The sequence below is a fragment of the Macaca fascicularis genome, chromosome 16, assembly GCF_037993035.2.
Source record: "Macaca fascicularis isolate 582-1 chromosome 16, T2T-MFA8v1.1".
NCBI classification, from domain to species: Eukaryota; Metazoa; Chordata; class Mammalia; order Primates; family Cercopithecidae; genus Macaca; species Macaca fascicularis.
The window spans coordinates 66,052,974-66,068,920 of record NC_088390.1 but is presented as its reverse complement, the minus strand read 5'-3'; the positions used below and the strand labels follow the sequence as shown (position 1 = coordinate 66,068,920).

General features: G+C 50.6%; 1 protein-coding gene across 2 annotated transcripts in view; it reads left to right on the top strand.

Annotated features, from left to right (window-relative positions):
- The window catches only part of DCAKD (dephospho-CoA kinase domain containing), a 68,991-nt gene that overhangs the window by 43,440 nt on the left and 9,604 nt on the right, over positions 1–15,947 (top strand). For both annotated transcript variants that reach the window (XR_012425943.1, XR_012425942.1), the window contains exon 5: positions 15,039–15,106. The gene's annotated coding sequence lies outside the window, so the exon portion shown is untranslated. The remainder of the gene's footprint in view (positions 1–15,038; positions 15,107–15,947) is intronic.

Sequence of the window (15,947 nt, the reverse complement as noted above, 5' to 3'; positions counted from 1 at the left end):
CTGGGAAGGAATGTGGAGAGAAGCACCAGGCTACCCCAGGACCAAGCCCCCAGCCCACCTTCCAGGTCCCGAGAGCCACAGTGAGCCCTCAGTTATATCTTTTTTTGTTTTGTTTTTTGAGTTTCACTCTTTCCAGGCTGGAGTGAAGTGGCGCAATCTCGGCTCACTGCAACCTCCACCCCCCAAGTTCAAGTGATTCTCCTGCTTCAGTCTCCGACTGGTTGGATTATAGGCACTGCCACCATACCCGGCTAATTTTTGTATTTTTAGTAGAGACAGGGTTTCACCGTGTTGGCCAGGGTGGTCTTGAACTCCTGACCTCAGGTGATCCACCTGCCTCAGCCTCCAAAAGTGCTGGGATTACACTTTGAGGTGCCCAGCCCCTCAGTTATTTCTTCTGCAGACTCTGCAACTAAGGAATAGATCTGGGATTTAACTTTTTTTTTTTTTTTTTTTTTTTACGGAATCTCCCTCAGTCACCAAGGCTGGAGTGCAGTGGCACAAACATGGCTCACTGCAGCCTCAACCTCCTGGGCTCAAGAGATCCTTCCACCTCAGCCTTCCAAGTAGCTGGGACCCTAGGCATGCAACACCACATCCAGCTAATTTTTTGTATTTTTGGTAGAGACCAGATTTCGCCATATTACCCAGGCTGGTCTCAAATTCCTGGGCTCAGATGATCTACCTGCCTTGGCCTCCCAAAGTGCTGGGATTATAGGTGTGAGCCACCTGGCCCAGCCTCTTATTTATTTATTTATTTATTTTTACCCCACATCTTGCTCTGTCACCCAGGTTGGAGTGCGGTGGCATGATCATAGCTCACTGCAGTCTATAACTGTTGGGCTCAAGTGATCCTCCCTCCTCAGCCTCGAAAGTAACTAGGACTACAGCTGCATGCCACCACACCCAGCTAATTTTTTTTCTTTTTTTGTGCAGATGGGGCCTTGCAATGTTGCCCAGGGTGACTCGGACTCCTGGCCTCAAGTAATTCTCCCACCCCTGCCTCCCAAGGTGTTGGGATGACAGGCATGAGCCTCTGCACTTGGCTTTTCTTTTCTTTTCTTTTCTTTTTTTTTTTTTGAGACTAAGTTTTGCTCTTGTTGCCTAGGCTACAGTGCAATGGCACAATCTCAGCTCACTGCAACCTCCCCATCCCAGGTTCAAGCGATTCTCCCACCTCAACCTCCCAAGTAGCAGGTATTACAGACATGCAGCACCATGCTCCGCTAATTTTGTATTTTTTAGTAGAGAGAGCATTTCTCCATGTTGGTCAGGCTGGTCTCGAACTACCGACCTCAAGTGATCCACCCGCCTCGGCCTCCCAAAGTGCTGGGATTACAGACGTCAGCCACCGTGCCCAGCCGGCCTTTCTTTCTTCTTTCTTCTTCTTCTTTTTTTTTTTTTTTTTTTTTTTTTTGTGGTGTGTGTGTGTTTTATAGTAGAGACAGGGTTTCACCGTGTTAGCCAGGATGGTCTCGATCTCCTGATCTCGTGATCCGCCTGTCTCAGCCTCCCAAAGTGCTGGGATTATAGGCTTGAATCACCGTGCCCGGCTTTTTTTTTTTTTTTTGAGATGGAGTCTCGCTGTGTTGCCCAGGCTAGAGTGCAGTGGCACAATCTCGGCTCACCACAACCTCTGCTTCCCGGGTTCAAGCAATTCTCCTGCCTCGGCCTCTTAAGTAGCTGGGACTACAGGCATGCACAACCATGCCCAGCTAATTTTTGTATTTTTAGTAGAGACGGGGTTTCACTATGTTGGCCAGGCTGGTCTTGAACTCCTGACGTCGTGATCTGCCTGCCTCGGCCTCCCAAAGTGCTGGGATGACAGGCATGAGCCACCACACCTGGCCTTTCTTTCCTCTTGTTTCAGGTTTCTTCCTTCTTGTTTCCATTCTACAAAGAACTATTTCCGTAGACATCCTCTCTGTACAACTAACTTTCAGCCTATTCTTCCCAGTTAGAGACTTACAGTGATTCCTAGTGTCTACCAAATTCCCTTTCAAACTTCTTGGTTTGGCATTCTAGGAGCCCTTCACCATCAAACTCTTTCCACCTGACACAAGAAACAACCTTGTTTCCAACCCAACTTACTGTGCCAACTGGCCCTGCCTAAGGCTGTCCAGCCTCCCTGCCTTTGCCTGGGCCGTTTCTCCTCCTGCAACATCCTTCTTCCTCTCCACACCCAATTCTGCTGATTGAAATCCATCCATTCTGCAAGGCCTGGCTCAAATGCCACCGCTTCTGGGAACCCTTGCCAGGTAGCCTCATCAGAAATGCCTGCCCTCCTCTGATCCATCTCCCGTAGCCCCTTGCATGTCCCAGGCCCTGGATCTTTCTCTCTCACAGCCTCAGACTCCCGGTAAGCCTCTGGAAATGGAAGCCCCTGGAAGGCAGAGCTATCCGGGCCGTCCGTGAGTCCTCTCAGAATCCACTTCCCACCATTGTACTTCCGGTCCTGCTCACTCCCCACCCCAAAGTAACACCAAGGTCGGACGTGAGAAAAAAATAGATGAAACAAGATTTTGCACATCATATTGTAAACCCCACTCAGGCGCTCCCCTCCTCCAAATATTCTTACTGGACTCCCGCCCACCCTTGGCTCTGGTCCCTCTGGCTCCTGCCCATCATCCACCCAGTCCAGATGTCCAAGCCTGAGCAGCTCACCTGGAGAGACACTGTGTCTCTGTCTCCATCTCTTAGTCTGAGTCTCTCTCTGTGCTGCCAGTAGACCTCTGGCCTCCCTGCTCAGACTGGGATCACTGGGAATGTAAGGACCTACCTTTTTTTTGTCTTTGTGTCCTTTTCCCACTCCATTCAGTGGAGGATTTCAAAAAGCTTTGGAGACACACGTGACAAGATAAAAAATGAGAGAGGAAGCTGGAGGTGGGAGAGGTCCTACTTCCTCCTCCCCAAGGCTCGGTCACTGGCACCTTGCCAAGGTCACCTTTCAGAGCAACCCGTCACAGGCCTTTGTCAGGATCATTCATCCTCCTTTCCAGTGCCCTCCTCCCTTGCCAATCCACCAGGTTCTGCTGCCACCCCAGGCCCTGCCAGCCCTAGCTCACCTTACCAGTCCCTCACACTCCAACTCTCTCCCTCTCCCACCCCCATCTGCAACCACAGCACATCACAGCTGTCTGATTAACTCAATTGATTAATTAAGCTCTAATGAGAACCGTGGTTCACCCCTACAGCTGCTGACCAGGAGGCCAGCTGTGCCCAGAAGGCCACTGGGGCTGCAGGCATGGTCTTATGAGGGCCCAAGGGCACGTAGCTCAGTGGTTGGTGCCACTGAGCCATTTGCAGGACACAAAGCTTGCCCATGTCTAGGTCTCTCCAAGAGCCTCCATGGTGAGGGGTGGGCAGAGGGGTTGCTCCCTCAACTAATCAGGCAGTTCCAAGATGGCACATCTGGCACTGACCCTGCTGAAGGCAGGGAGGGCAGAGTAGATATTGATTGGCTGAGAGGTGCAGGGAGGGGACTAGATTCCTTCAGAGTCCCACCTTGACTCCTGGGACTTAGAGTGCCCCAGGCCCAGAGGGTAGTGAGTGTGGGGAAGCTGGGCACTGGCCAGAGGAACCAGATTTAGCCCTGCCAGCAGCCACCAACCCTGTGGTTTCTTTGCTCTGCCACCCACCCTGGAGTGCAATGGTGCGATCTCGGCTCACTGCAGCCTCCATCTCCCAGGTTCAAGCGATCCTCCTGCCTCAGCCTCCCGAGTAGCTGGGATTACAGGCACGCACCACCACCCCCAGCTAGTTTTTATTTTTAGTAGAGACGGGGTTTCACCATGTTGGCCAGGCTGGTCTCGAACTCCTGACCTCAGGTGATCCGCCTGCCTCGGCCTCCCAAATTGCTAGGATTACAGGTGTGAACCACCGCACCCGGCCAAATCCTATGGTTTCTTCCATTCCCACAACTCCCAGCCATGTGGTGAGACAATACCCCCATCCAGCTGCTGGCTTCCAATCTCGAATAGCCGCAAGGACTCTGCAGAGCAAGTCCTCGATTCTCATTCCTCCCACCTCCAGCCTCCCTCACCACCCTGACCACTGACCCGCCCCACCCCCAGACTCTGTCCCTTGTCTGGGATAGGGGACAGATGCCCTCCATTAGCAACAATCATTGGCTGGGCACAATGGGTCACGCCTATAATTCCAGCACCTAGTCACACCTTAATCCTCAACCTTGGGAGGCTGAGGTGGGAGGATCCCTTGAGGCCAGTAGTTCAAGACCAGCCCAGGCAACATAGGAGGACCCCTGTCTCTACACAAAATTTTAAGAAAGAAAATTAGCCAGGCAAGGTTGCTCACGTCTGTAATCCCAGCTACTGGGGAAGCTGAGGCAGGAGGATTGCTTGAGCCCAGGAGTTTGAGGCTGCAGTGAGCTGTGATTATACCACTGCACTCCAGCCTCAACAAAGGTGGAATCTTGTCTCAAAAAAAAAAAAACAAAAAACAATCATCTGTTAAGTGGGATTTTCCATCTTACAGACACCTCCATGTTTGTTCTTCCCCAGAATCTCACGAGGCAAACTGAGCCAGGAGTTCATTCTAGAGATGAGGAAACTGAGACCTCAACTTGCCCAGGATCACACCCGGGCGTTTCCTGCTTCAAGCCTTTGCATTTGTCTTGAGTCATGCATGCCTCTTCAGCTTTGAAATGTCAACTTAGAGGTCACTTCAGCCAGGATGCCCCATCCCCCAGCTGCAGGTGACAGCCCCCTCTTGTTGTGTTAACTTGCTCATATCTGCCAGGGGCCCGTGAGCGCAGCTGCCGCTCCGTCTATACCTCCCGATTGTGGGAGGACCCTGCTCAGGGCCTCACAGGCAGTAGGGACATAGAGAGTATTTAGAGTGGAGGAAAGAAAGGAAGGAGGGAAGAAATGAATGAGCCACACATGGCAGATAGTCTGAGCCCCCAGTCGAATGCTGAGAGGAAGGACATGGTGGAGGATCAAGCAGGGCTGCGCAGTCTGGGCATGTCAGCTGTTGATGTGCAGGGACCCCTGCTGCACAGCCCGCTGGCCCAGATATCATGCAGATAGTCCCTTCCCCTCCCCGCTACAGAGAGGATAGGGTGGGACCAGGAAATCCTGGGAGATTGTGGAGGAAGATGGGCAGAGCAGGAGAGGGTGGGGAGGGCCCAGGAGTCAGGAAACCTGAAGTGGAGATCAAAGCAGTGGCTGGGCCGGGCACGGTGGCTCACTCTTGTAATCCCAGCACTTTGGGAGGCTGAGGCGGGTGGATCACCTGAGATCAGGAGTTCGAAACCAGCCTGGCCAACATGGTGGAACCCCGTCTCTACTAAAATACAAAAATTAGCCAGGTATGGTGGTACACGCCTGTAATTCCAACTACTCGGGAAGCTGAGGCAGGAGAATCGCTTGAACCCGGGAGGCAGAGGTTGCAGTGAGCCAAGATCGTGCCATTGCATTCCAGCCTGGAGGACAGAGCAAAATTCTGTAGGAAAAAAAAAAAAAAAAAAAAGCAGTGGCTGGAGAGTCCGAGACCTGGGTTGGATTCCTGGCTTTGCTTGACCTCTCTGGGTGACTATGGGCAGGTGGCCTCCCCAATCTGGCCTGTGAACTGAAAAAGTGTGATGGCATGGGCTCTGGGCCTGTTGTCCTGTTGAAGTCTGGGAGTTCTATAGCCCCAGGAGATGTCTGTGACTAGATGGAGGGAGTGAGATGGGGATGGACAGTAGGAGGGAGTTTCAACACCTTCTATTACCAGTGGTAGGAGGGGTAATCATAGCCAGGAGCCTCTGGGCCCCACAGAGTCCTCATCGCTCCCCGCCAGCTCCTCTTCTGTCGCTGCCCCTCAGATTCAATTACCAGCTCAGCTTTCAAATCGGGCTCCAGCCAGTAACTTTACTGGAGAAAATGATTATGTGATTATTTCAACCTTGCTCCAAATGCTGTTTTAATTGGATCTGGGAAAAGGCGATTTGGGCATCAGAGGAGCCACGCGGGGGTGGGAGCAGCATGGGAATGTCAGGCAGGACCCCCACCCGCCCATGAGGTTCGAAAGGCAGACAGGACTGCTTCCCAGCCCCCTGCCTCTCCCCAGGCCCCCCACGTTCATCCTACATCCAGGGTAAGCCTCAGTCGGAAAGAGAAAATGGGTGTGGGGGGAAAGGCTTCCCAGGCAAGTGGGTCATGGAGGCGGTTGGAGGGGACAGGTTCCTAGAAGCCTGTCTCCTGCCCAAAGCACCCCTCAGCCACGTAGAAAACTACTTTTCTGCCAATCTCCTTCCCTTCTCTGACCCCACCCCCAGCCCACCTGGAGTAGACTTTTGCTCAAACGCTAGCCCGAGGAAGCAGAGTTGGAAAGAACATTTGATTTTCCAGGATCCAGGAGGGCCTTCGAAAGGGATTTGGATTTATCTGCTCCTGGGATCACCTTTTCTCCCTGCTAGACAGATGACTGGTGTTTGTTTGAACATATGCTAACCTTTCTGAGCTTTAGTTTACCCATCTGTCAAAGAGAGGGTCCTAGGTGACCCCCAAGACCCCTCCCAGGAACGAAGGAAGCCATTTGCGCTGGTTCTCCTTGTGCCCTGGCTCTCCATGAGGCTAGAAAGTCCAGCACCAACTTTTTGGTGGCCAATTCTGCAAGGGCTTGTAGGCACCGAGCCTTGTAGAGCCCATCTGCCTGGCAGCTAAGGATGTCCCTCACCACCCCGAGCCAGAGCTCAGCCAGGTGCCAGGAGTGAGAGTGGGCCTGGGATTGGGGCAGGAGGGGAGGGGTGAGGTATGCCTGAAAAGTTGAGGGGCCAGGAGGAAGGACGCATCTTCATTGTCTTGAGGTCTGGCTTTCTCAGGGCTCTCTATAACTCCTTTTCTCAACACCTTAACAGACAGCATGTCAACACTTTTTAAAATATTGTTTATTTTGTTTAGAAATGAGGTCTTGCTCTGTTACCCAGGCTGGAGTGCATTGGCTCCATCATAGTTCACTGCAGCCTCTACCTCCCAGGCTCAAGCAATTCTCCTGCTTCAGCCTCATGAGAAGCTGAGACTACAGGTGCACACCACCGTTCCTGGTTAATATTTTAAATTTTTCATAGAAATGGAGACTTACTGGCCAGGCGCGGTGGCTCACGCCTGTAATCCCAGCACTTTGGAAGGCCAAGATGGGCGGATCACGAGGTCAGGAGTTTGAGACCATCCTGGCTAACACGCTGAAACCCCGTCTCTACTAAAAATACAAAAAAATTAGCCGGGCGTGCTGGCGGGCGCCTGTAGTCCCAGCTACTCGGGAGGCTGAGGCAGGAGAATGGTGTGAACACAGGAGTCGGAGCTTGCAGTGAGCCGAGATCTCGCCACTGCACTACAGCCTGGATGAAAGAGGGAGACTCCATCTCAAAGAAAAAAAAAAGAAAGAAAAAGAAATGGGGTCTTACTATGTTGGTCAGGCTAGTCTCAACCTCCTGAGCTCAAGCAATCCTCCCACCTTAGCCTTCCAAAATGCTGAGATTACAAGTATAAGCCACAGTGCCCAGTCAACACTTTTTAAATATTTCTTATTTTTTTAGAGATAGAGTCTTGCTCTGTCACCCAGGCTGGAGTGCAGTAGCCCAGTCATTGCTCACTGTAACTTCGAACTCCTGGGCTTAAGTGATCCTCCTGCCTCAGTCAACACTTTTTTTAAAAAATCACTTAGGTGGCTCATGCCTGTAATCTCAGCACTTTGGGGGGCTGAGGCTGATGGATCACTTGAGCCCAGGAGTTTGAGATCAGCCTGGGCAATGTTAGGAGACCTAGTCTCTACAAAAAGTTAAAAAATTTAAAAATTTAGCTGGGTGGCCGGGCGCAGTGGCTCATGCCTGTAATCCCAGCCCTTTGGGAGGCCGAGGTGGGCAGATCACAAGGTCAGGAGTTCCAGACCAGCCTGGCTAATATGGTGAAACCCCATCTCTACTAAAAATACAAAAATTAGCTGGGTGTGGTGGTGCGTGCCTGTAGTCCCAGCTACTCATGAGGCTGAGGCAGAAGAATCGCTCGAACCTGGGAGGCAGAGGTTGCAATGAGCCGAGATCTCACCATTGCACTCCATCCTGGGTGACAGAGCAAGACTCCATCTCAAAAAAAAAAAAAATTTAGTTGGGTACAGCCATGCCTATAGTCTCAGCTAGAGGCTAAAGTAGGAGGATCACTTGAGCCTGGGAGGTCAAGGCTGCAATGAGCTGTGATGGCACCACTTATATATATATATGGCAAATATATATAAATGTGTATATATGTAGGTGTGTGTGTATGTGTATATATATACACACATACATACATATACATAATGCCTTGAAGGTACCATTTTGGAGAATGTGCTACTCACAGCAGGAATGTGTCTTCCCCACCACCCCTCCCCCACACACACCCAAGACATGGGCACTGGGACTGCAGGGAAGACTGGCCAGACCCCAGCACCAGCACTCACCTGCCATCAACATGCATCACTGGGCACGGGTGGAAGGACAGTGAGGCAGGCACAAAGAGGACAGAAGGTGTTGGTTCAATTTATTTGCCAGGTATTGAGCACCTGTTGGGTTTGAGGCACAGGGCCAATGCCACCTCCAGGAGAATAACAATCTGGTTTGGGAGACAGGACACCCTCTTCTTAGAAATCATCTAAAACTCTGGGACAGCAGGAGAGATGGTTCAGAAACGAGGCCGTGAGCACTCAGCAGCCAGTCAATCCCAATAGAACAAAGCCCAGGGAGACTTCCTGGAGGAGGCAGTTCCAAGGAGGTCTCAGTGTGGTTTGGCTGAGAGGGGGTTGGTGGGAATTCTGAAGGACCAAACAGCAGAAATGCCCAGGGAGAAAGGGAAGCAGTGAGAGAGGAAGGTAGCCATGAGATGCTTGCCTCTGAGCCTCCAACATCCCCTAACGCGGGGAATTATAATTTCCATTTTACAGACAGGTTCAGACCTTTGTCAGGGTCACACGCAGCCAGGAGGGAACTGAAAGCAAGCTCTGCCGGTGCCCTGACCCCGTCCTTTCTCCAGCTTCACCTCGCCTCTCCCAGAGCCAGCTGGCCTCATGCTGAGGCACCAGCAGGCAGATGCAGAGGGCTCAGCTGGGAATGAGAGGCCAGTTCCCAAGAGTTTCTGGGATCCACAAATAAGATCTGAGACAAACAGGACCCCAGTCCTTCAGGCAAGTGCCTGCCTGGAGATGGGGGTTTCAAAGGCGTGGATCACGGGGGTGGGGTGGGGGGGAAATTGTATTGTCAAAGAAGAAAACCAGTGCTGCCATCCCTCCTTCACTCATTAATTTCTGGGGAAGTATTAGCTGTCAGCAAGCAGCAGCCCTCCAATTCAAATTACAGAATTTGAATTCTTAATTTCTCCTAATCCATCAGTGAGCTGCCTTCCTGGGCTAATATTAGCAGCATTGGTGAGGCTTGTAACAGTCATTGATGTCTCTAGCCCTCTGAAGAAAAGCCCTAATCAACAGAGCTGGGCCTGGGGCATGGGTCCCCTAGAGGCGGGGACTCTGGTCCCCACTCCCCAGCTGCCCCCAGTCTCCAGGAAGAGAGTGCAGAGTTTTACAAAGGTCCCTGGAGAGATGAAAGAAAGAGAGAGAGAGAGAGAGAGAGAGAGAGCGCAAAGGAGAGGTGGGGAAGATGGAATCAGAGCCTGTAGAGGCTTGGAACAAGGAAGAGAGGGAGAAAGGGGCTCAGGGAAAGACAAAATTAGTGAGACCAAAAGAGGTGGAGGCAGAGTGATGGAGAGACTGAGCCAGAGGCCCAAAGAGATGGATGGAGCCCGAACTGGAGAGGAGGAAAGGAGCCTTTCAGAACTTAGAGTCGAAGCAACCCTCGTGCAGACTCTGCAGGGAAAAAACACAGGAAAGCAAAACCAAAACCCTCCCGTGACTCCCAGGGTGTCATGGGAAGTATGGTGCCCCATGGATAACATGGCCCCCATATCACTGGGCCCACCAGTTCACATTGTCTCTAGGAGTTCTGGATCAGGCACCTTGTCTGAAATCACAGCTCAAAGACCTCCTCTGTCAGGAAGCCCTCTTGCTTTCTGTCCACCAGCACCATCTGTCTTATTTATTTATTTTATTTATTTATTTATTTATTTTTTGAGATGGAGTTTTGCTGTGTCGCCCAGGTTGGAGTGCAGTGGCGCAATCTCGGCTCACTGCAAGGTTCACGCCATTCTCCTGTCTCAGCCTCCCGAGTAGCTAGGACTACAGGCACCCGCCACCATGCCCAGCTAATTTTTTTGTATTTTTAGTAGAGACAGGGTTTCACCGTGTTAGCCAGGATGGTCTCGATCTCCTGACCTCGTGATCTGCCTGTCTTGGCCTCCCAAAGTGCTGGGATTACAGGCGTGAGCCACCGCGCCCAGCCTTTTTTTTTTTTTTTTTTTAAGATGAAGTCTCATTCTGTCACCCAGGCTGGAGGGCAGTGGCGTGATCTCAGCTCACTGCAACCTCTGCCTCACGGGATCAAGCGATTCCTGTGCCTCAGCCTCCTGAGTAGCTGGGACTACAGGTGCGTGCCACCAAACCTGGCTAATTTTTGTATTTTTAGGTAAAGACAGGGTTTTGCCATGTTGGCCAGGCTAATCTCAAACTCCTGATCTCAAATGATCCACCCGCCTCAGCCTCCCAAAGTGCTGGGATTACAGGCGTGAGCCACTGCGCCCAGCTCACCAACACCATCTCTTCACTGTTGGGCAGTAACACTCTTTCCTGGTCAGTCACCCAGGTCCTGAAGACACTCTGTGCTGCTGTGTCTCTCTCCACGCAGGTGGGAAGAACGTGGGAGGCTAGGCTGAGCACCATTTGTGCACTTCTTTTTGTATATTTTTTGAGACGGAGTGTCACTCTTTCGCCTAGGCCCAAGTGCAGTGGCAAGATATCGACTCACCGCAACCTCCACCTCCGGGGTTCAAGCGATTCTCCTGCCTCAGCCTCCTGAGTAGCTGGGATTACAAGCATCTGCCACCACGCCCAGCAAATGTTTTTATATTTTTAGTAGAGACAGGGTTTCTCCATGTTGGCTCGAACTCTTGATCTATGGTAATCTGCCCACCTCGGTCTCCCAACATATGTTCACTTCTTACTTAATCTCTTCAACAAGGCAAGAGATACAGACTTTTTTTTTTTTTTTTTTTTTTGAGATGGAGTCTAGCTTTGTCACCCAGGTTGGCGTGCAGTGACACCTGGCCAATTTTTGTATTTTTAATAGAGAAGGGGTTTCACCATGTTGACCAGGGTGGTCTTGAACTTCTGACCTCAAGTGATCTACCCGCCTTAGCCTCCCAAAGTGCTGGGATTGCAGGTGTGAGCCACAGCACCCGGCCGGTACAGACTGTTATTACCCCCATTTAACACATGAGAAAACACACCTTAAGTCACTTGCCCAAAGTCATGGGGCAATGACATAGTGATTTTGGGATTTGAATCCCAGTAGGCTGACTCCAAAGCAAAGCACTTAACACCATGTTGGAGAATCTTGGGAAACCCCCGGGGGTTGTATATGGTGTAGTCCCCATCCTCGTTGAACTACCAAAGGTTGTGGGCCATGCCAGGCCTGCCCCATGTCTTCCTCATGTGACTCCAGTTCCATCAGCCAATCTTCTTACTAACATCCAGATAGCCTCAGACCCTCCGCCCCCATCCAGCCAACCCTGTCCCTCCCACCTGCCTTTCCATCTCCCTGAATCCAGGCCTTCACCTGGGCAGGCCCAGCTCAAGTCAGGCTTTCAGCTGGAAGCCTTTCCCTGCCTGCATCCCTAGCTCCATGGCCTGTCCCTCTCTGACCCAGTCTTTGTCCTTTCTGTGAATTTCCTGCCTCCTCAGCAAGTTCTGAGCCTCTCCATGCACAGCCAGGTGCCCTCTGATGTCCTAGGACCCAGCTTTGCCCAGACGTGTGCTCAGTAAATATTTGTGGACTTATCAACTGATTGATTGGTGAAGTGAAGACAGGAGACCTGGGACAAAGATGCCTGAGAACTCAGCAGTGTCCCTCTCAGCCTGGGCTCTAGGGAGGTGTTGGGGAGCCTGACACACACAGGTGGGGACTCCAGGCCCCAGCAGATGTGAATGGCCAGCTGTTGGTACTCCCAGCTGCCTGCAGGTGACCCTGTCTCCCCAGGGTGGGAGGATTTGGGGATGTGTGTGGGGGAGAGGGAATTTGGGAAGTGAGTGCTTTAGGCTGCTCTGAAGCTCCCCTGGCCCCCAGGCTCTGCCCAGGAACCCAGGGCGGGAGGCAGACTCTAGGATCTTCTCCAAGTTGAGATGCCTCTCCCCACTCCCTTTGCTGCTCCTGCTTCTTCCCTAACCCCCACTGGAGAAGCTGGGCCTGACTAGAACTATTTTGGGCCAAACCTCTGAATTATACATGGTCTGGCCAGTAAGCCGGCTCTTCCGGACCAGTGGCAGTGGGGGTTGGGGAGTAGAGTGATCACTGCATTTCTCTTCCCATGTAAGTGTCTGAGTTTGTGCAGGTGCCAGGCAGAGTGTGATGGGGTGGCATACATATGGGTCCACAAGTAGAAGGTATGGGGTCCCAGAGACATTTTCCTTTTCTCTGAGGCTCCAGGTTGGTGGGCCCCTGGGCTCAGTACTCTGTGGTTCCCAAATTTGTGTGTCTGGGCAGAATGGGCACAGGATGACTTAGGTCATCATCCTATTCCCATCTTGCCCCTGCCTTGCCTGCCCATGGGATCCTCAGGAGCTAGGTGGACAGAAAAGACATATCACCCCATCAGGGCCAGATCCAGGAGACGGGAAAGAGAGGCCATTAACTGCCTGAAAATATTAGGTTGTTGCAAAAGTTATTGCAGTTTTTGTCATTGAAACTAATAGCAAATTACTTTTGCACCAGCCTAATAATAGCAGTAATAACCACTACGAGTTGAGGACCTCCTCTGGGCTTAGGTATTTTACATATATTAATTGAGTTAAATGTCATAACACTTCTATATGCTAGGTACTTTTAGCCCCATTTTATTGATAAGGAAACAAAGGGTCAGAAAGACTAAGTAACTTGCTGAAGAATGCACAACATGGAACTAATATAATCAAGATTCTTTTTTTCTTTTTTTCTTTTTTTTTTTTGAGACAGAGTCTCACTCTTGTTGCCCAGGCTGGAGTGCAGTGGCGCAATCTTGGCTCACTGCTAACTCTGCCTCCCGGGCTCCAGTGGTTCTACTCCTCAGCCTCCTGAGTAGCTGGGATTACAGGCATGCGCCACCATACCCGGCTAATTTTTATATTTTTAGTATAGATGGGGTTTCACCATGTTGGCCAGGCTGGTCTCAACCTCCTGACCTCAGGTGATCCACCAGCCTCGGCCTCCTTAAGTGCTGGGTTTACAGACATGAGCCACTGTGCCCAGCCTAGAATCAAGATTTAAACAACTAAGAAAATAAAGCAAGCCATATCCTGGGAGAAAATATTTTCAATACATATATCTGACAAAGAACTTGTATCCAGCAAACTCTTACAATTCAATAGGAAGGAGACAAACAATCCCATTGTAAAAGGGTCAAAAGAAGAGATAGAATGGCCAGTGCGTTCATGAAAAAATATTCAATATTATTCATTATCAGGGAAATGCAAATTAAAACCACAATTAGATACACTGCACAGCCATTGGAAGACTGACTATGGTAAGTGTCGATGAGGTTGTGGAGCAACTGGAACTCTCACACGCTGATAATAGAAGTGTACAATAGTACAACTACTTCAGAAAACAGTTTGTCAGTTTCTTGAAAAGTTAAGCATACAATAACCACAAGATTCGGTTATCCCACTTTTAAGTATTTAACCAAGAAAAATGAAAATATATGTTTACTCAGACTTGTATGTGCACACATGCTCATGGTAGCTTTATTCACAACAACTGAAACCCTGGAAATAAGACAAATGTCCATCAGCAAGTGGCCAGATTGTTAGTGCAAACAATGGGATACTTAGGAGCAACAAAAAGAGTAAACTACCGCCATAAAAACAAGGATGAATCTCATCAACATCCTGCTCAGTTAAAGCAGCCAGAAACCAAGCGTGCATATTACATAATTCCATTTATATGAAAATCCAGAAAAGACAAATCTAATCTATAGTGACAGAAAGCAGATCAGTGGTTGCCGGGGGCTGGGGGAAGGGTGGGGAACTACTGGGAAGAGGCACAGGGGAGCTTTTTGGGATGAGGCAAATGCTCTATATCTTCATTGTAGTGGTAGTTATGTGTCTATAAATTTGTCAAAACTCATCAAACTGAACACTTAAAACGTGTACATTGTATTGTATGTAAATTATATTCAATAAAGTTGAAAAAAGAAACCAAGCAAGCTGAGCTGAACTCGATCACATCTGTAACTGTTATGCCCTGTGTGTCTCAAGGTAGTGGGAAGGGAGTCTTGGGCACCTGGGGCCCCTTTGAAGAAGAGAAAGCTTTACCATGCATACAGGCAAGGAAACACAGAGAGAGATATATCAAAGAATAGAAAAGATTGTGGTTATTTGGAATTAACTACCTGTCCCCGGTGGGAAGGAAGCATCCAGCTCCCCTCTGCCTTACTGGCCCCACCGCCCCAGGCTCTCTATGGTTTTCCCTTTGACCTGAGGGACTGACCACCCCTGGAAGTGTCTAGCCTCCTGCTGGGACTCCTCCCTTACCCCTCCTAAAGGCGACACCTTACAGCTTCCTCAAACAGCATCATCCCGACTGGCAGATCAGGAGCTCCTAGGGAGTCAAAGTTTTGTTTCCCTCCACCAGGCCCAGCCTACCCCTGCTCATCCTCCTGGGAGCCTCTCCCACTCATCACCCAGGAGACTAATGTGGACCTCGAGTGCAGCATGGGCACACTGCTCTGGGACAGGTTACCAAGCTTACCCACCCAGGGACCCCAAGCATGTCCAGGAGGGGCTGGCTGGCCAGGCAGAAGGCCAGTGTGCTGGTGCTCCTGGCCCTTGGTCTCACTTGCTGCTATCAATCATTGACGAATGCCTGTTAAGTGCTTGGCTTTCAGTTAAGACCTATGCCTACTTTTCCTCTGTTAACCCTCCAGGCAGAGGCTTGAGGCCAGAGCTCTTGGTGCTGTCATTTCACAGATGAGGATGCTGAGGCACAGAGAAGGTAAGTAAAGTCACACAGCTGGCAGGTGGGAATGCTGTTCATTTCCCAGCAATTCTTGCACCAGCTTCCCTTGAATCCCTTGGAGGGTTTTTTTTTTTTTTTTTTTAAAACAATTCAGATTCCTGAGTCTGTGCTTTGTCTTTATCTCCTCTAGGCTCTCAGGGATCCATACCCTCTAGTCCCAGCTAAAGGATGAGCCCGGCCCCTTGCAGGGGCCTCTGGGCTGCGGCTCCCCTGGTACTGAGCCTCAGTACTGAGCACGGGACTCCGAGTGGATGGGCACAGTGCCAGTGCATCTGACTGAGTAGGGTGGGCAGGGCTGAACTTGGTCAGGACCAGCTAGGGTTGAGGGACCAGCAGGGAAATGAGATCTACAAATAGCAGCAAATTGTTCATTGATTTCCATCCTGTTCAGAGGCCTGGGACCAGCAGGAACAGGATTGGTTTTGAACTAAAGTGGGAAGGGCAGCTTAGTTTAGGGCAGGCAGGCAAAGTCAGGAAGCAGGACACCCAGGGCCCTGCACCTCATGTAGGTATGAGGTCCTTGGCTGTGTCCTCTGGAAATGGTACCCTTCCTCTATCCACCTCTGGGGATGCAGGTTCCTGGAAGATGGCCCCCAGCTCCACCCGGTATGACCTGCAAGTTAGGAAGGGCTGGGAAAATGCAAAAGAAAAAGATTCCACTGCCAAAATTGCCTGCTTTTCCAAAATGGCCCACATTTCAAACATCTTGCCCATTTCTCCCTTAAGCACACACAACCAATCATACCATATGCTCATATGTGGGGATCAGAAAATAATCTTTGTGCCTTAAAAGGGCATTTGAGGCCAGGCGCGGTGA